The sequence below is a fragment of the Carassius carassius genome, chromosome 8 (genome assembly GCF_963082965.1).
Source record: "Carassius carassius chromosome 8, fCarCar2.1, whole genome shotgun sequence".
NCBI lineage: Eukaryota > Metazoa > Chordata > Actinopteri > Cypriniformes > Cyprinidae > Carassius > Carassius carassius.
In genome coordinates, this window is record NC_081762.1 from 32,326,004 (window position 1) to 32,345,372 (window position 19,369).

The 19,369-nt window shown below is 45.6% G+C and overlaps 14 non-coding genes across 14 annotated transcripts; 4 read left to right on the plus strand and 10 right to left on the minus strand.

Moving 5' to 3' along the window:
* Positions 1-43: 43 nt before the first annotated feature.
* On the plus strand, positions 44-115 carry trnad-guc (transfer RNA aspartic acid (anticodon GUC)). Its single transcript has one exon. It is a non-coding gene; the product is annotated as a tRNA-Asp (tRNA).
* Positions 116-590: 475 nt separating this feature from the next.
* On the minus strand, positions 591-705 carry LOC132146102 (U5 spliceosomal RNA). The gene has a single exon (XR_009434849.1). It is a non-coding gene; the product is annotated as a U5 spliceosomal RNA (small nuclear RNA).
* A 994-nt stretch (positions 706-1,699) lies between these two features.
* Positions 1,700-1,771, plus strand: trnad-guc (transfer RNA aspartic acid (anticodon GUC)). Its single transcript has one exon. It is a non-coding gene; the product is annotated as a tRNA-Asp (tRNA).
* A 468-nt stretch (positions 1,772-2,239) lies between these two features.
* LOC132145875 (U5 spliceosomal RNA) lies at positions 2,240-2,354 on the minus strand. The gene has a single exon (XR_009434636.1). It is a non-coding gene; the product is annotated as a U5 spliceosomal RNA (small nuclear RNA).
* Positions 2,355-3,981: 1,627 nt separating this feature from the next.
* Positions 3,982-4,096, minus strand: LOC132145876 (U5 spliceosomal RNA). Its single transcript, XR_009434637.1, has one exon. It is a non-coding gene; the product is annotated as a U5 spliceosomal RNA (small nuclear RNA).
* A 1,023-nt stretch (positions 4,097-5,119) lies between these two features.
* On the minus strand, positions 5,120-5,193 carry trnai-aau (transfer RNA isoleucine (anticodon AAU)). Its single transcript has one exon. It is a non-coding gene; the product is annotated as a tRNA-Ile (tRNA).
* A 2,804-nt stretch (positions 5,194-7,997) lies between these two features.
* Positions 7,998-8,070, minus strand: trnaf-gaa (transfer RNA phenylalanine (anticodon GAA)). Its single transcript has one exon. It is a non-coding gene; the product is annotated as a tRNA-Phe (tRNA).
* Positions 8,071-8,176: 106 nt separating this feature from the next.
* Positions 8,177-8,250, minus strand: trnai-aau (transfer RNA isoleucine (anticodon AAU)). Its single transcript has one exon. It is a non-coding gene; the product is annotated as a tRNA-Ile (tRNA).
* A 96-nt stretch (positions 8,251-8,346) lies between these two features.
* On the minus strand, positions 8,347-8,418 carry trnap-ugg (transfer RNA proline (anticodon UGG)). The gene has a single exon. It is a non-coding gene; the product is annotated as a tRNA-Pro (tRNA).
* Positions 8,419-10,114: 1,696 nt separating this feature from the next.
* On the minus strand, positions 10,115-10,186 carry trnaq-cug (transfer RNA glutamine (anticodon CUG)). The gene has a single exon. It is a non-coding gene; the product is annotated as a tRNA-Gln (tRNA).
* A 301-nt stretch (positions 10,187-10,487) lies between these two features.
* trnaf-gaa (transfer RNA phenylalanine (anticodon GAA)) lies at positions 10,488-10,560 on the minus strand. Its single transcript has one exon. It is a non-coding gene; the product is annotated as a tRNA-Phe (tRNA).
* Positions 10,561-10,666: 106 nt separating this feature from the next.
* On the minus strand, positions 10,667-10,740 carry trnai-aau (transfer RNA isoleucine (anticodon AAU)). Its single transcript has one exon. It is a non-coding gene; the product is annotated as a tRNA-Ile (tRNA).
* A 1,071-nt stretch (positions 10,741-11,811) lies between these two features.
* trnaa-agc (transfer RNA alanine (anticodon AGC)) lies at positions 11,812-11,884 on the plus strand. Its single transcript has one exon. It is a non-coding gene; the product is annotated as a tRNA-Ala (tRNA).
* Positions 11,885-15,735: 3,851 nt separating this feature from the next.
* On the plus strand, positions 15,736-15,808 carry trnaf-gaa (transfer RNA phenylalanine (anticodon GAA)). Its single transcript has one exon. It is a non-coding gene; the product is annotated as a tRNA-Phe (tRNA).
* Positions 15,809-19,369: the final 3,561 nt, after the last annotated feature.

Here is a 19,369-nt window from a genome sequence, read left to right on the forward strand (position 1 = left end):
GTGCAGGAGCGTCGGTTGGGGGAGAAACGGCAGCATGCGCAGCTCCTCGTTAGTATAGTGGACAGTATCTCCGCCTGTCACGCGGAAGACCGGGGTTCGATTCCCCGACGGGGAGAGCTAGCTCTTTTCGGCTTCCGAACGATCCATCCAAAAGTTTTGGGAGGAGCCACAGGTCACAGAAGGAGTTCTGCTTCGACATCAGCCCGAGCCAAAGGACATGCGTTGGCTGGGAATCGAACCCGGGTCAACTGCTTGGAAGGCAGCTATGCTCACCACTATACCACCAACTGAGTCAGCAGTCAGCAGTCAGCCACTTGCGCCGTCGCTAAGAAGGCTCAAAGTGCACGAGTCGCCGATAGGGCTAGAGGAGCTGATGAGATCTTTGTTTGGACCCATCACTAAAGAGAGCCTTCCAGAATTTGCATCCCGTCACGTACAAGAAAGTGCTGCATTCCCATGCCAGCTAAATAAACACTAAGTGCTGACAGCGCAAACGCAGAGAGTGCAAATACAGACGATGACCAGTGGCACGCCCTCCTGCAGCGTGTTGGCAGACGGCCAAATTGATTCTGCTCTTGACATTTCGATGTAGCTCTGCTGTGAGCAGAGCACCCAAAAATACAGGTCACTCGCAAAAGTTCCCCTCCACGGAAATCTTTAGTAAAAGGCGAAAGATTTATGCGATAATGAAGAGAAACTCGAGCTGTGTCTATGACCCCTCGGGCCTGTGGGCTGCCTCTGGTAAACCACTACGCTCGCCAAGGGTCATCAAGGGTGACGACGCCTGCCCACATGCGTTTCGTCAGCCCCCCCCCACTCCAAAAGGGAGGAGTAAAACTCACAAAAGTCCCCTCGGTCCACCAATAACCACAAGCCAAATCAAGGCAATCTCTTTCTCATGCCTCCATCTGAAAAGTTGGAGAAAATCTTATATGAATAAAAGAGTCTTTTAAAGAAATCCCTTATTCCGAGGTCACCGTAGCCACCAGATCCAGTCTGTATCCAGATCAGTGGGCCGCTTCAGTCACCCGGATCCAGTCAGTATCCAGACAAGATGGTTGATCAACACCTAGAAAGACCTCTATGGCCCTGAAACACCTCTAGCCCTATCGGACAACTAGATGAGCCCCAGATACAGATCCCCTGTAAAGACCTTGTCTCAGACGACCACCAGGACAAGACCACAGGAAACAGATGATTCTTCTGCACAGTCTGACTTTTCTGCAGCCTGGAGCTGATTTGCTGGTTTCTTCTGACCAGAGGAGAACTGTCTCCCCGACTGAGCCTGTTTTTTCTCCATTTTTTCACCGATCGAGTTTTGGTTCCTTTGGTTCCTCCTTTGGTTCCAGATACTATTTAAACTGAACTTAGCTGAATGATGACATCACCGATTTCAATGACGAAATGCCTTTAACTGTCATTTTGCTTTATTGACGCACTGTGTTCCTAATTAATGTTGTTCAGTTGCATTGACACAATCCTTTTTGTTTAAAGCGCAATTTAAAAAAAAAAAAAAAAGAGTCCAAACAATGACCCCTGCAACGGGTAGTGTTCCAAATGTTATGCGACTTTAGCTAATGATGGGTCCATCCGGAATTTGACGGTGCTAGGGCTGTGTCAGCGTCAGAAAAAGCCATGCATTGTTCAGTTATGTCGGTGCAGTAGCGTCGGTTGGGGGAGAAACGGCAGCATGCGCAGCTCCTCGTTAGTATAGTGGACAGTATCTCCGCCTGTCACGCGGAAGACCGGGGTTCGATTCCCCGACGGGGAGAGCTAGCTCTTTTCGGCTTCCGAACGATCCATCCAAAAGTTTTGGGAGGAGCCACAGGTCATAGAAGGAGTTCTGCTTCGACATCAGCCCGAGCCAAAGGACATGCATTGGCCGGGAATCGAACCCGGGTCAACTGCTTTGAAGGCAGCTATGCTCACCACTATACCACCAACGCAGTCAGCAGTCAGCCACTCGCGCCGTCGCTAAGAAGGCTCGAAGTGCACGAGTCGCCGATAGGGCTAGAGGAGCTGATGAGATCTTTGTTTGGACCCGTCACTAAAGAGAGCCTTCCAGAATTTGCATCCCGTCACGTACAAGAAAGTGCTGCCTTCCCATGCCAGCTAAATAAACACTAAGTGCTGACAGCGCAAACGCAGAGAGTGCAAATAAAGACGATGACCAGTGGCACGCCCTTCTGCAGCGTGTTGGCGGACGGCCAAATTGATTCTGCTCTTGACATTTCGATGTAGCTCTGCTGTGAGCAGAGCACCCAAAAATACAGGTCACTCGCAAAAGTTCCCCTCCACGGAAATCTTTAGTAAAAGGCGAAAGATTTATGCGATAATGAAGAGAATCTCGAGCTGTGTCTATGACCCCTCGGGCCTGTGGGCTGCCTCTGGTAAACCACTACGCTCGCCAAGGGTCATCAAGGGTGACGACGCCTGCCCACATGCGTTTCGTCAGCTTCCCCCCCCCCCCCCCCCCACTCCAAAAGGGAGGAGTAAAACTCACAAAAGTCCCCTCGGTCCACCAATAACCACAAGCCAAATCAAGGCAATCTCTTTCTCATGCCTCCATCTGAAAAGTTGGAGAAAATCTTATATGAATAAAAGAGTCTTTTAAAGAAATCCCTTATTCCGAGGTCACCGTAGCCACCAGATCCAGTCTGTATCCAGATCAGTGGGCCGCTTCAGTCACCCGGATCCAGTCAGTATCTAGACAAGATGGTTGATCAACACCTAGAAAGGACCTCTATGGCCCTGAAACACCTCTAGCCCTATCGGACAACTAGATGAGCCCCAGATACAGATCCCCTGTAAAGACCTTGTCTCAGACGACCACCAGGACAAGACCACAGGAAACAGATGATTCTTCTGCACAGTCTGACTTTTCTGCAGCCTGGAGCTGATTTGCTGGTTTCTTCTGACCAGAGGAGAACTGTCTCCCCGACTGAGCCTGGTTTCTCACCGGGTTTTTTCTCCATTTTTTCACCGATCGAGTTTTGGTTCCTTGCCTCTGTCGCCTCTGGCAGGCATAGCTGGGGACACTTCATGTACAGCGATATCGTTGACTTGATTGCAAATTATTGCACAGATACTATTTAAACTGAACTTAGCTGAATGATGACATCACCGATTTCAATGACGAAATGCCTTTAACTTTCATTTTGCTTTATTGACAAACTGTGTTCCTAATTAATGTTGTTCAGTTGCATTGACACAATCATTTTTGTTTAAAGCGCAATTTAAAAAAAATAAATAAAAAAAAAGAGTCCAAACAATGACCCCTGCAACGGGTAGTGTTCCAAATGTTATGCGACTTTAGCTAATGATGGGTCCATCCGGAATTTGACGGTGCTAGGGCTGTGTCAGCGTCAGAAAAAGCCATGCAATGTTCAGTTATGTCGGTGCAGTAGCGTCGGTTGGGGGAGAAACGGCAGCATGCGCAGCTACTCGTTAGTATAGTGGACAGTATCTCCGCCTGTCACGCGGAAGACCGGGGTTCGATTCCCCGACGGGGAGAGCTAGCTCTTTTCGGCTTCCGAACGATCCATCCAAAAGTTTTGGGAGGAGCCACAGGTCATAGAAGGAGTTCTGCTTCGACATCAGCCCGAGCCAAAGGACATGCGTTGGCCGGGAATCGAACCCAGGTCAACTGCTTTGAAGGCAGCTATGCTCACCACTATACCACCAACGCAGTCAGCAGTCAGCCACTCGCGCCGTCGCTAAGAAGGCTCGAAGTGCACGAGTCGCCGATAGGGCTAGAGGAGCTGATGAGATCTTTGTTTGGACCCGTCACTAAAGAGAGCCTTCCAGAATTTGCATCCCGTCACGTACAAGAAAGTGCTGCCTTCCCATGCCAGCTAAATAAACACTAAGTGCTGACAGCGCAAACGCAGAGAGTGCAAATAAAGACGATGACCAGTGGCACGCCCTCCTGCAGCGTGTTGGCGGACGGCCAAATTGATTCTGCTCTTGACATTTCGATGTAGCTCTGCTGTGAGCAGAGCACCCAAAAATACAGGTCACTCGCAAAAGTTCCCCTCCACGGAAATCTTTAGTAAAAGGCGAAAGATTTATGCGATAATGAAGAGAATCTCGAGCTGTGTCTATGACCCCTCGGGCCTGTGGGCTGCCTCTGGTAAACCACTACGCTCGCCAAGGGTCATCAAGGGTGACGACGCCTGCCCACATGCGTTTCGTCAGCCCCCCCCCCACTCCAAAAGGGAGGAGTAAAACTCACAAAAGTCCCCTCGGTCCACCAATAACCACAAGCCAAATCAAGGCAATCTCTTTCTCATGCCTCCATCTGAAAAGTTGGAGAAAATCTTATATGAATAAAAGTCTTTTAAAGAAATCCCTTATTCCGAGGTCACCGTAGCCACCAGATCCAGTCTGTATCCAGATCAGTGGGCCGCTTCAGTCACCCGGATCCAGTCAGTATCCAGACAAGATGGTTGATCAACACCTAGAAAGGACCTCTATGGCCCTGAAACACCTCTAGCCCTATCGGACAACTAGATGAGCCCCAGATACAGATCCCCTGTAAAGACCTTGTCTCAGACGACCACCAGGACAAGACCACAGGAAACAGATGATTCTTCTGCACAGTCTGACTTTTCTGCAGCCTGGAGCTGATTTGCTGGTTTCTTCTGACCAGAGGAGAATGAAGAGAAACTCGAGCTGTGTCTACGACCCCTCGGGCCTGTGCGCTGCCCCCCCCACTCCAAAAGGGAGGAGTAAAACTCACAAAAGTCCCCTCGGTCCAACAATAACCACAAGCCCAATCAAGGCAATCTCTTTCTCATGCCTCCATCTGAAAAGTTGGAGAAAATCTTATATGAATAAAAGAGTCTTTTAAAGAAATCCCTTATACCGAGGTCACCGATGCGCCAAAAAGTATTTCAGACATGGTCCTGCCTCAAAAAAGGGAAAAGAGTGGGAGATGTTGCCGAATCCCGGGATCAAACCACGGACCTTTAGATCTTCAGTCTAACGCTCTCCCAACTGAGCTATTTCGGCTACAACAAACCTCTACTTAGCAAGCAGGGATTTCAGTGAGATCACCCTACTCTTTGTCGGAGCTGAAGAGCACAGCAGAGATGAGCCCCCAGACAATAAAAACAGCTGGCCAGTACGGGGATCGAACCCGCGACCTTGGCGTTATTAGCACCACGCTCTAACCAGCTGGGCTAACCGGCCTGGCTTAGCCATCCGTGTCTGCCTGATTAGCAAAAACCTGCGATAATGTTTGTGAATGCAATGAGACAATAAAGCTTCACGTTTTAACCTGAACAAGGGCTAGTCTGGGATTTGAACCCAGGACCTCTCGCACCCAAAGCGAGAATCATACCCCTAGACCAATGAGCCTTCTTCTTCTGGTGAAATTAACCAAAATCCAACATTTTTTCTATGAATATTTTTACATTATTATGGGATATTCGGGGGATCCCTAGAGGGCGAGGGGCTTACCGTATGCGACCAACCACGAGTTCCTGGGTGGTCCGGTTCCTGAGTTATAACGGTTAAAATTCCAAATTTTGGGGGGCTGTAACTCGGACCCCCGGGGTCATAGGGACTTCGGGCTGGTGTCGTCGCATAGAGGGCCCCTTGGTCTGACTTTGTCCCGATTTTGGTGCAGCTTGGCCCTGTTTTGGCGGAGTTGCAGCTTGGCAAAATGTGTGACATTTTGGTTAACATTCACCACGTGGTGAAATTAACCTAAATCCAACATTTTTTCTATGCATATTTCTTCAGTATAATGGGATAAAATTTACAAAAATTGATTCCTCTGAGTGCCCTGCGTACAGTAGATGTGTTTTCTTTAATAATATGGCACACATTTGAAATAAATAAAGTTAAATACAGTTGCTATTTAATGAACATTGAGACACGCACCACATGTGGTGCACAAGTGTGCAAAAATTCTACGCTCGTTTTTATGCAAATTCTTCAGTATTTTGGGATAAAACTTGCAAAAATGGATTCCTCTGAATGCCCTTTGTACAGTACAAGTGTTTTCTCTAGGCCTCATCATAAAAATTTTCTTCCGACTTCCACCCCCCTCGAGCTGCCTTCTCTAGCCGGGGAGGGTGCACCCTGGCCGGCATGGATGAGTAGGTGCGAGGGGGGTGGATGGTACTATTATTTTGCTAATATCTCCGCAAAGCGGTGGACCCCGGGGCTGAAATTCGGGGGATCCCTAGAGGGTCGAGGGGCCTACCGTATGCGACCACCGTCGAGTTCCTGGGTGGTCCGGTTCCTTAGTTATAACGGATATAATTCCACATTTTGGGGGGCCGTAACTCGGACCCCCGGGGTCATAGGGACATGGGCCTGTGTCGTCGAATAGAGGGCCCACTGGTCTGACTTTGTCCCGATTTTGGTGCAGTTTGGCCCCGTTTTGGCGGAGTTACAGCTTGGCAAAATGTGTGACATTCTGGTTAACATTCACCTCATGTGGTGAAATTAACCAAAATCCAACATTTTTTCTATGCATATTTCTACAGTATTATGGCATAAAATTTACAAAAATGTATTCCCCTTAGTGCCCTGAGTACAGTACAAGTGTTTTCTCTAGGCCTCATTCTAAAATTTTTCTTCCGACTTCCACCCCCCTCGAGCTGCCTTCTCTAGCCGGTTTCAAATCATCAGCTCATTAGAGACTGCAAGACCTGCGGGTCTCAATTCCAGTCCTCACGCCCCCTGCTCTTCACATTTTGCAAGTTTCTTGTATAGCTTCAGACATTTGTTCCATTCGAACGTAACTGCCCTGAGAACTGGACATCACATGACAGCCCTCCGTGATTCAAGTTCAAAGCGTATGTATATGTTCAATTCATAGTGAGTAATACAGTGGTGTATCGAGGTATACAGAGGTAAAGGATGTCACACTTCTCCATGTGTGAAGAAGTTGCGCAGCACAAATCCGTGAACCAATGTTCCAAAGTGAAGTATTCTTTGACGGATTTCCCCTGCTCAGGGAGTGGGGAGCAATGAACACTGTGTAGGGACCATGTCAATCGCTAGGAGCTCACTTCTTCCGAATCAGGTGTGCTAACAAAGAGAGACATGCAAAACATGCAGACCTGGGGGGAGCGAGGACTAGAATTGAGAACCGCTTCCTTAGACTTTAAGTCAGTGTGCTCCAAGAAAGGTTTGAAAACCATTGCCCTAAAGAGACCGACTGAGCGTTGACGCAATGCTGCCACACTCCCACGTTAGCTTTTTTTGGGCTCACAGCTGCCAAAAAGTATTTCAGACATCGTCCTGTGCAAATTGGTTGCAAAACAGTGCCATATTACGCACAGTTCCCTAAAACAGTGGTTTTCAAACCTGTCCTGGAGGCACCCCTGCCCTTCACATTTTGAATGTTTCCCTCATCTAACACACCTGTTTCAAATCATCAGCTCATTAGTAGAGACCGCGAGACCTTATTTGGGTGTGTCTAATAAGGGAGACAATAAAAATGTGCAGGGCAAGGGTGCCTCCAGGACAGGTTTGAGAACCACTGCCCTAAAGAGACAGACTGAGCATCGATGCAATGCGGCCACACTCTCTACGTTAGTTAATTTTTTTGGACTAAAAGCTGCCGAAAAGTATTTCAGACATTGTCCTGCGCAAACTGGTTGCAAAATAGGTCCAACCGAGATTTGAACTCAAATCACTGGATTCAGAGTCCAGAGTGCTAACCATTACACCATGGAACCTTAACTGGTGCAGCTGTTGCTCACAGGGCTACAAACACTGGCACCATCGCCAAACTAGTGCTGTTTCATCTTTTCCTGCGGCAAGAAAGCACACAGGCTCCACCGAGATTCGAACTCAGATCGCTGGATTCAAAGCCCAGAGTGCTATTACACCATGGAACCGAAACTGCTTGGTTGGAGGCCAACTTGGAAACAGATAGCTCTCTGGCAGTGGGGAAGCAGTTATACAGGGAGGTTGGAACCCAGTGATTTTTGGTCAATGGCCCATCTCAAAAAAGGGAAAAGAGTGGGAGATGTTGCCGAAACCCGGAATCGAACCAGGGACCTTTAGATCTTCAATCTAACGTTCTCTCAACTGAGCTATTTCGGCTACAACAAACCTCTGCTTAGCAAGCAGTGATTTCAGTGAGATCACCCTACTCTTTGTCGTAGCTGAAGAGCAGAGCAGAGATGAGCCCCCAGACAATAAAAACAGCTGGCCAGTACGGGGATCGAACCCACGACCTTGGGGTTATTAGCACCACGCTCTAACCAGCTGAGCTAACCGGCCTGGCTTAGCCATTCGTGTCTGCCTGATTGCAAAAAACCTGCCATAATGTTTGTGAATGCAATGAGACAATAAAGCTTAACATTTTAAACTGAACAAGGGCTCGTCCAGGATTTGAACCCGGGACCTCTCGCACCCAAAGCGAGAATCATACCGCTAGACCAACGAGCCTTCTTGCCCAAAGACAAGAAAAAAAAGCTATTTCAGCAACATCAAAAGAAGGAACATGAACTAACGTGGAAGCAATCAAAGTCCTCGAGACAGTGTGAAAGGCTAACGAATGCAAGTTGGCCTCTTAATTGACCTAAAAATGGGGCTGTATCTAACATGTAGAGGGATGTTAGGGAGGACAGCTGAAATGGTCAGATGTCACTTAGACCAGCGGGCCTCAATTCCAGTCCTCGCGCCCCCTGCTCTTCACATTTTGTAAGTTTCTCGTATAGCTTCAGACATTTGTTCCATTCGAACGTAAGTGCCCTGAGAACTGGACATCACATGACATCCCTCCGTGATTCAAGTTCAAAGCGTATGTATACGTTCAATTCATAGTGAGTAATACAGTGGTGTATCGAGGTAAATGATGTCACACTTCTCCATGTGTGAAGAAGTTGCGCAGCACAAATCCGTAAACCAATGTTCCAAAGTGAAGTATACTTTGACGGATTTCCCCTGCTCAGGGAGTGGGGAGCAATGAACACTGTGTAGGGACCATGTCAATCACTAGGAGCTCACTTCTAATGAGCTGATTATCCGAATCAGGTGTGCTAACAAAGAGAGACATGCAAAACATGCAGACATGGGGGGAGCGAGGACTAGAATTGAGAACCGCTTCCTTAGACTTTAAGTCAGTGTGAGCAAAAGAGGTGAGAAGTTGTCTGCATGATCCGAGTGTTCCAAGGTAGCCTACATAATACAATAATCCATACACATGCATACTGGCGTAACAAGACCGAGAAGGTCCTTAAACACAAAAGCTTAATCTCTTTGTTAATTCGACAACATAATCTCGGCCAGTGCAAAGGAGCAAGCCCAGAGGAGGGACAGCCTCTTTGCATCAAACCCATCATTCCCAGCTATGCTCGTCATTCTTGAAAGGCTAGGGGAATTAGCTCAAATGGTAGAGCGCTCGCTTAGCATGCGAGAGGTAGCGGGATTGATGCCCGCATTATCCAAGTTGGCTCCTGCCCTTTTACTCACACATCCCTAGATCAGTGGTTTTCAATCCTGTCCTGGAGGCATCCCTGCCCTGCACATTTCGCATTTCCCCTCATCTAACACATCTGATTCAAATCATCAGCTCATTAGTAGAGACTGCAAGACCTGATTTGGGTGTGTCTAATAAGGGAGACATACAAAATGTTCAGGGCAGGGGTGCCTCCAGGTAAGGTTTGAAAACCATTGCCCTAAAGAGACCGACTGAGCGTTGACGCAATGCTGCCACACTCCCACGTTAGCTTTTTTTGGGCTCACAGCTGCCAAAAAGTATTTCAGACATGGTCCTGTGCAAATTGGTTGTAAAACAGTGCCATTTTACGCACAGTTCCCTAAAGCAGTGGTTTTCAAATCTGTCCTGGAGGCACCCCTGCCCTTCACATTTTGAATGTTTCCCTCTTCTAACACACCTGTTTCAAATCATCAGCTCATTAGTAGAGACCGCGAGACCTTATTTGGGTGTGTCTAATGAGGGAGACAATAAAAATGTGCAGGGCAGGGGTGCCTCCAGGACAGGTTTGAGAACCACTGCCCTAAAGAGACAGACTGAGCATCGATGCAATGCGGCCACACTCTCTACGTTAGTTAATTTTTTTGGACTAAAAGGTGCCGAAAAGTATTTCAGACATTGTCCTGCGCAAACTGGTGACAAAATAGGTCCCACCGAGATTTGAACTCGGATCACTGGATTCAGAGTCCAGAGTGCTAACCATTACACCATGGAACCTTAACTGGTGCAGCTGTTGCTCACAGGGCCACAAACACTGGCACCATCGCCAAACTAGTGCTGTTTTATCTTTTCCTGCGGCAAGAAAGCACACAGGCTCCACCGAGATTCGAACTTAGATTGCTGGATTCAAAGCCCAGAGTGCTTACCATTACACCATGGAACCGAAACTGCTGGGTTGGAGGCCAGCTTGGAAACAGATAGCTCTCTGGTTGTGGGGAAGCAGTTATACAGAGAGGTTTGAACCCAGTGATTTTTGGTCAATGGCCCGCCTCAAAAAAGGGAAAAATGTGGGAGGTGTTGCCGAAACCCGGAATTGAACCAGGGACCTTTAGATCTTCAGTCTAACGCTCTCCCATCTGAGCTATTTTGGCTACAGCAAACCTCTGCTTAGCAAGCAGGGATTTCAGTGAGATCACCCTACTCTTTGTCGGAGCTGAAGAGCAGAGCAGAGATGAGCCCCCAGACAATAAAAACAGCTGGCCAGTACGGGGATCGAACCCGCAACCTTGGCGTTATTAGCACCACGCTCTAACCAGCTAGGCTAACCGGCCTGGCTTAGCCATCCATGTCTGCCTGATTGGAAAAAACCTGCCATAATGTTTGTGAAAAAGGGCTCGTCCGGGATTTTAACCCGGGACCTCTCGCACCCAAAGCGAGAATCATACCCCTAGACCAACAAGTCTTTTTGCCCAATGCCAAGAAAAAAGAGCTATTTCAGCAACAACAAAAGAAGGAACATGAACTAACGTGGAAGCAATCAACGTCCTCGAGACAGTGTGAAAGGCTAACGAATGCAAGTTGGCCTCTTAATTGACCTAAAAATGGGGCTGTATCTAACATGTAGAGGGATGTTAGGGAGGACAGCTGAAATGGTCAGATGTCACTTAGACCAGCGGGTCTCAATTCCAGTCCTCGCGCCCCCTGCTCTCTTTACATTTTGTAAGTTTCTCGTATAGCTTCAGACATTTGTTCCATTCGAACGTAAGTGACCTGAGAACTGGACATCATATGACATCCCTCCGTGATTCAAGTTTAAAGCGTATGTATACGTTCAATTCATAGTTAGTAATACAGTGGTGTATCGAGGTATACAGAGGTAAATGATGTCACACTTCTCCATGTGTGAAGAAGTTGCGCAGCACAAATCCGTGAACCAATATTCCAAAGTGAAGTATACTTTGACGGATTTCCCCTGCTCAGGGAGTGGGGACCAATGAACACTGTGTAGGGACCATGTCAATCACTAGGAGCTCACTTCTAATGAGCTGATTATCCGAATCAGGTGTGCTAACAAAAAGAGACATGCAAAACATGCAGACCTGGGGGGAGCGAGGACTAGAATTGAGAACTGCTTCCTTAGACTTTAAGTCAGTGTTAGCAAAAGAGGTGAGAAGTTGTCTGCATGATCCGAGTGTTCCAAGGTAGCATACATAATACAAGAATCCATACACATGCATACTGGTGTAACAAGACCGAGAAGGTCCTTAAACACAAAAGCTTAATCTCTTTGTTAATTCGACAATATAATCTCGGCCAGTGCAAAGGAGTAAGCCCAGAGGAGGGACAGCGTCTTTGCATCAAACCCGTCATTCCCAGCTATGCTCGTCATTCTTGAAAGGCCAGGGGAATTAGCTCAAATGGTAGAGCGCTCGCTTAGCATGCGAGAGGTAGCGGGATCGATGCCCGCATTCTCCAAGTTGGCTCCTGCCCTTTTACTCACACATCCCTAGATCAGTGGTTTTCAATCCTGTCCTGGAGGCATCCCTGCCCTGCACATTTCGCCTTTCCCCTCATCTAACACACCTGTTTCAAATCATCACCTCATTAGTAGAGACTGCAAGACCTGATTTGGGTGTGTCTAATAAGGGAGACATACAAAATGTTCAGGGCAGGGGTGCCTCCAGGTAAGGTTTGAAAACCATTGCCCTAAAGAGACCGACTGAGCGTTGACGCAATGCTGCCACACTCCCACGTTAGCTTTTTTTGGGCTCACAGCTGCCAAAAAGTATTTCAGACATGGTCCTGTGCAAATTGGTTGCAAAACAGTGCCATTTTACGCACAGTTCCCTAAAGCAGTGGTTTTCAAACCTGTCCTGGAGGCACCCCTGCCCTTCACATTTTGAATGTTTCCCTCATCTAACACACCTGTTTCAAATCATCAGCTCATTAGTAGAGACCGCGAGACCTTATTTGGGTGTGTCTAATAAGGGAGACAATAAAAATGTGCAGGGCAGGGGTGCCTCCAGGACAGGTTTGAGAAGCACTGCCCTAAAGAGACAGACTGAGCATCGATGCAATGCGGCCACACTCTCTACGTTAGTTAATTTTTTTGGACTAAAAGGTGCCGAAAAGTAGTGATGGCAAAATCGAGGCCTCGTGAACCAATGAAACAGTTGAACCAAATGTGCCATATTGTTTCGAGGCTTCGAATCAATCTGACACCCGTCTCAACGGTGACACCTAGTGGTCACTTGCAGGTGTTGATCTGAAACAACCTTGACGAGCCATTAAAAAAAATTGTTGTTTTTTTATTATTATAATGTTCTAATATGTAAAGCTTGTAACCTATAGGCTCCTCACTGTGCATAAAGTTATTTTGGTCATGAAAAATGAATATTAATAAAAGAAATCAAGCCACAATGTCTTACTTTTTTAGAGATTTTTATTCAAAAATATAAATTTATCTGCTGTGGAAGGACTTAGCCTACTTCTTTTTTTACAGATAATTTCTCCAGCCTTTGAAAAAATCATCTCACAAGGGACACTTGTTGCTGGCATACAAAGATATTTTTTTGCAAGGACATACAAATGAGGAAAGATTACTGCTCTCTCTTTCCAGTAAGTTAGTGGATCATGAGTTCTGAGCAAATACGCATCGTTGATGTATTTTTTCACTTCCACTGTGGCATCAGCTGTAGCATTGTGTATCATCTTGGTTTGATGGATGCGAGTATCAAAAAGTTCCCATAAACTGTCCTGTGTTTCTACTGGTGTTGATGTTGATGGTGATGATGATGATGATGGGTGTGATGTTGACATTTCTGGGTCTGAATAAAAATGAAAACAGCAATTAGTAACAAATCCTAAACTGACGGCATATATGAAGGATATATTATATTACATGATTCAGATTACATAACATAACACAGACTGAAACTGCTCACCAGGATTTGTGTTTGAACGCATCAGTGAAGCACACTCCAGTGTGATATGCTTTTCAGCTTCCTGGGCTTTGGCAGCATTTCCAAATGCCACATTTTTTAACCTTGGGTCCAGCAGTGTAGCCAGTGCCAAGGCTCTAAAACTCTCATAACCTCCATATCTGGAGTGCAGACCTTCTTGCAGATGTGAGCCTATGAGCCAAAACAGGAGAAACACATATTTATAATAATGACAATAATATGACAGTTATGGCCAATCACATGGGTAGTATGGTCATTGTGGCCTACCTAATTGAACAGTTGATTCCTGCGTTGCATTTCCTTTTTTCTGTGCAAGCTTGTGCTGCAACATCCTGTACAGTGGTATAAGCTTTGAAGCAGACACCCTCTTTTCCTCTGACATCTCTGTTGTTGCGAGTTTGAATGGTTGCAGTATTGACAATGATTGTTCAATAATGTCATAATCAATACTTGTCAGGGGAGCAGTATCATTGTTTAAGTTGGAAAGTGCAGCAGCCACTGGTTCACGTTGGTTATACAAGCGCTGTAGCATGTCAAATGTGCTGTTCCATCTCGTGTCAACCTCCTGTATCAGTTTCAGAGTTGGTCTTCACATCAAGCTCTGCATCTCCACAAGCTTGTCCTTTGCTTTGCAGCTGGATCTGAACAACCCCACTATCTTTCTGGCCTTCTGGCGTATTTCATTGATGACTGGGGTTTGATCTAGTGCCTTTTTCACAATCAAATTTAAAGTATGAGCAAAACATGGGACATGGCGAAGGTGGAGTAGCTGGGCACTTAGGATCATGTTAGATGCATTGTCAGTCACCATGCACTGAACTTTGGAGGTTATTCCCCACTCAGCCATTAGCAAGGCTTTAGCCTCCATGAGATGCTGGGCTGTGTGGGTTTGGTAAAACCTCCTTACACCCAGTACAACAGTTGCCATTTTTGCCTCTGGTGTTATGTAATGGCAAGTCACACCAAGATATCCATCCATATTAATGGAGGACCACATGTCAGCTGTAAGGCTAACAAATTCGGCCTTCTAAATTGCCTATAACTAATCAAATCGCACTATGTCACTAGGCCTATATCACCAAAAATCCGCTATCTCAAAGTCAAACTCCTCTCACAAAAACCCACGAGGTCAAAATGCGTTTATTTCACTTTTATACAGATGTGCGATTGTGTGGTCTGTTCCCGACCGTTCCAATCAAACGCTGATTCGGCGGACCACACCTGATGAAACAATTAGTGAAACACTTCGAGGCTTCGTTTGGTCATAGTCACGTGACATGGGTGTTTCGAATCACGCTTCGGATCAGTGTTTCGACACATCTGCGCTTCGGGATCTCGCAAAGCTTCGGAACGACTGTTTCGCTTCAGCCATCCTTACCTCCAGGACAGGATTGAAAACCACTGATTTAGGGATGTGTGAGTAAAAGGGCAGGAGCCAACTTGGAGAATGCAGGCATCGATCCCACTACCTCTCGCTTGCGCCCACTGCTTCCCACCGACTGAGCCAAAGTAAGCACAAAGTAAGCCCACATGAGCCAATCGCGTTTCGCCTGTGGCTTACTTTTGACCAATCGCGTTCCGCCTGTGGCTTACTTTTGACCAATCGCGTTTCGCCTGTGGCTTATTTTGATCAATTGCGTTTCTCTTCCGTGGCTTACTTTTGATCAATCGCGTTTCTCTTCCGTGGCTTACTTTTCTCCAATCGCGTTTCTCTCCTGTGGCCTCCTTTTTACCAATCCCCGGTCGTTGTTATTGTCATCTTTGTTAAAGGTAAGGCTATTACTTCATTCATTGAAAATTGGTCATTATTTGTTCATATACAGTGTGTATTTTTGGAAAATGAATCGTGTCAGTATAGCTAGCTAGCATGTACAGTTCATGCTTTCTTCAGTACCTGTGAACCTGTAACTTTTCACATGATAAATGATCAGATAAGTTAAATTTATCGACCGTCAGCTAATTAAGCTATGCTACTGTCAACAATGATGTGTTTATTGTCTAAGAAATCATGGTTTCTGGGCCCTATGAATGAAAATAATGATTAAACTATTTACATTTATATTTGGTATTAACACATAATAACACACACACATTTTAATTGTAAAAATCGTTACCAAATTGTTGTGGAGATATGGAAAACTGCATTTACCAAGAAATAATTGATATTTTTTAAAATAATGTAATAATAATGACTTTTTTTTATAAAAAAAACATTGAGAGTCTTAACTAAAAACAAACAAAAAAAGGCCAAATGTATCCATATGGGCCAAAGTATGTGGGAATAGTGCTCATTTCAATTTAGGTAGACCAGAAAGTTAAAAACACAGAAAAATGGCTGAGATTTTAAGAGGTAAAGATGTTGTAGCCGAAATAGCTCAGTTGGGAGAGCGTTAGACTGAAGATCTAAAGGTCCCTGGTTCAATCCCGGGTTACGGCAACATCTCCCACACTTTAAGGGGTGGTGTTGGCGCAGTGGATAAGACGCATGCCTTTGGTGTGAGAGACCCGGGTTCGAATCCACTGCGAGACACCAATCTGTCCCTGAGCAAGACACTTAACCCCTAGTTGCTCCAGAGGTGTGTGACCTCTGACATATATAGCAATTGTAAGTCGCTTTGGATAAAAGCGTCAGATAAATGTAATGTAAAATGTAAAGCACCTGGGGTCTCATTTATAAAACTATGCGTAGGATCTTTACTAAAAGTTTACGTGCGCCCAAAAGCCAAAAATGGCGTACGCCAAAAAATATTCCGATTTATAAAACCGTGCGTACGCACACCTGTAAGCAATGTTCCCTTTATAAATCACAGATCACCCGCAGATGTGCGTACGTGAACCAGCCTCATATCCCGCCCTGTACACGCCCATTTTTAACCATAAATAGTCAATGCAAATCACCTCATGATTGCTGATCAGCATGTAAATGAGAGTGGAATCCCATATATACCTGGAAAACTGGCATGCGACCCGCCAATTAATTAATCCAAGAAAGTGAAAACGTGCATTTCTGTTAGCCTAATTTTAATAATGGCGACAGGTGAGAAAAGAGGAAAAAAACGTAATTTCTCAGATACTGAGATTGAAACACTTGTAGGGGAGGTGGAGGCTCGGAAAACTGTGTTATTTGGTGGCCACAGCAGTGGGGTCACTAATAAAAAGAAGCAGTGCGAGTGGCAAAGTATTGCTTCTGCCGTCAATTGTGTCAGTGGGACAGAACGGACAGTTGCAGAATTAAAGAAAAAATGGTCCGACCTGAAGGTATACAAATTTTTTTTTTACCAACATATTACATTTGTGTTTTATTAGGCTATATACCTATATAAATAGCAATATTGATTTTCAAAAAGTTTTATTTACATGTGCTTACAGTATGCAAAATATGTGAAATAAAGATTCTCATTCATTCAAGGTGGAGGCAAAGAGAAAACTGTCCTCCCACCGCCAGAGCGTGGCTGCAACTGGTGGGGGCCCATGTACAGCTGATCTCACATCAGTGGACAGCAAAATCGCGGCTATAATTGGGGAGGTCAGCGTGTGTGGTATTGTGTCGGAAAAGGAGGGAGACACTGACGTGACTGAAACCACAGAGGAGCAAGGTTAAACCGATTTTTAATCATTAACGCTGTACATTTGAGTGTGTGGGGTGATAAATGGATAAATGTTGCCAATTGTTTGTCCTCCAGTCCTTCCGGAGTCTGAAGCTGTAAATGAACAGGAGGTTCAGGGTGAGGGGTTCTCAGATGCAGATGCACAGCGTCCGGCTCAAAGCAGTGCCCCTTCTGCGTCTGGCACGTCCAAAAGTGGTCGGGTACTCACTGACGCAGTCCTGCAGTTACAGCGAGAGACAATAAACGCTGTCAACAGGGTTGCAGATGAGCTACGGCAGATGAGAGAAGTGATGCAAGAAATTGCACAATCATTAAAAGATGCAGTTAAAACATGAACCTTGAGTTTTGTCTTTCTTTACAAACGCCGCATGACATCCTCACGGATTCTTGCACCTCGTTGATATCCCTCTTGTCGGCCAGGGGGCTGTGGCTCGGGGTCGTAATGCTGGGGTAGAGGGAGATCAGGAGGGAGAGGAATACCGTTTCTCAGTGCTATATTGTGCAAAACACCACATGCCCTGACAATCTTGCACACTTTTGCTGGATGGTATAAAAGTCTGCCACCCGAGGCATCCAGAGCACGCCATCTGCATTTCAGGATGCCGATGGCACGCTCCACAACTGCGCGGGCACGAGAGTGGACCTCGTTATAATGAGTTTCCTCTGCGCTCTGCGGGTTTAAAAATGGGGTGAGGAGCCAGCGTCTCAGGGGGTAGCCACTGTCGCCTGCAGGTTATAATTATATTAAAAACAAAATTGTTACAGTTTCTACTTTTTAATATTGTTAAACTCACCAAGAAGCCAGCCATCATGTACTGCGCCTGCATTTAGTCTGTTCCCTACACTGCTATGTGTCAAGATAAAGGAATCATGTGTTGAACCAGGCCAGCGTGCCACAATGTTTGTGAGGGTCATGTTGGAGTCACATATGATTTGCACATTAATAGAATGCACATGCTTTCTGTTAACATAAGCAAATTCATTTTCAGATGGTGCCCTTATAGCAACATGAGTGCAGTCAATTGCGCCGATTACATTTGGGAAACCAGACATTGCTGCAAATTGCGTTTTAATTTCGGCCTGTTCTCGCACAGTGTAGGGGAACCTGATGTATCGACTAACCATATTAAGTATACCATTTAAAACGACAGATATTATGGCACTCAGGGACGGCTGTGATATACCAGACCTATAGGGTGAGATGATAGATTCCAATAGAATTATTTCATATACAAAAAGGTCTTAGAGACAAATTTGAGGATTACTTATAGTTTTTTTATATTATTAATTTACCTGTCTGCCAATTCCCGCTGGAAACAGCCGGTTGCCAAGAACCCCAGAGTGGTGAGGACTTGTATTTGGACTGGGATGGCATGGTTCCGGCGTGTTGCCCTCTCTAATACTGGACCCAATTCAGCACATAGATCCAAGAGCACAGCTCTAGGGAATCTAAATCGGCTTATTAGCCAGTCATCATCATGGGCCAGGAAATCATCATGGTCCCTGAAAACTCGTTCTCTCCTTATTCTGCCATTAGCGTAATCCTCCAACAGTGCCAGGAGTGCAAGCATCATGAAGCATTACATACCCGGGTCACCGGAGAATTTATATGTTTCTAGCAAATAGACTGATCGTTAACACCTTGACAAAATCACTTAATTAATTTGTGGGCGAAAATTTAAGACGAAAATGTTATAGTGAACACATGCTTCTTGACGGTTTTGTAATGAACACCGTAATAGTTAGGACCGATGATGAGTAGCGATTGTGCTTCATGACTGTATTTGCAGACTTTGACATTTTATGATATAGGCTATGTACATTAAGGAAAATATTTCCTTTTTACACTGTATTCTGCAGTTCTCTAATAAAAGGGTATTTCATGCTATTCTGTAGGCTATCACATGTATCGCGCCATGTCCTCCTGTGCTCCCGTTGTGGACAATGTGACTGTAAGGCAGCGCTGATTATTATTTTATTTTACTTTTAATACATTTTGAATTACGTTTGGATTTTACTAGATGTATATAGCCTAAAACAATCGGCACAAATAACACTGTTGGATTTAATCTTCATGATAATGTGGATATAACGTATGAAATGGAGTGAAAATTAAATGTCATTCATTCTTATAATCGTTCTTCTCACATTTATTTTCTACAATCTAACTTCAGTTCACGACCTCACCATCGGTGTCGCCAATTCCCTTTGTCTCCAGAATGTGCGTACGCACGGCTCAAAGTTTGCTTAAAGGTGCGCACATTCTCCCGTCAAGTTTGTTTTTTATAGATCACAACCTTTGCGTGGGAACTGGCGTACGTACGTTTCCAGCCCCGTTTTGTGCGTACGCACGCTTTATAAATGAGGCCCCAGGGCAGTGGTGCCTCCAG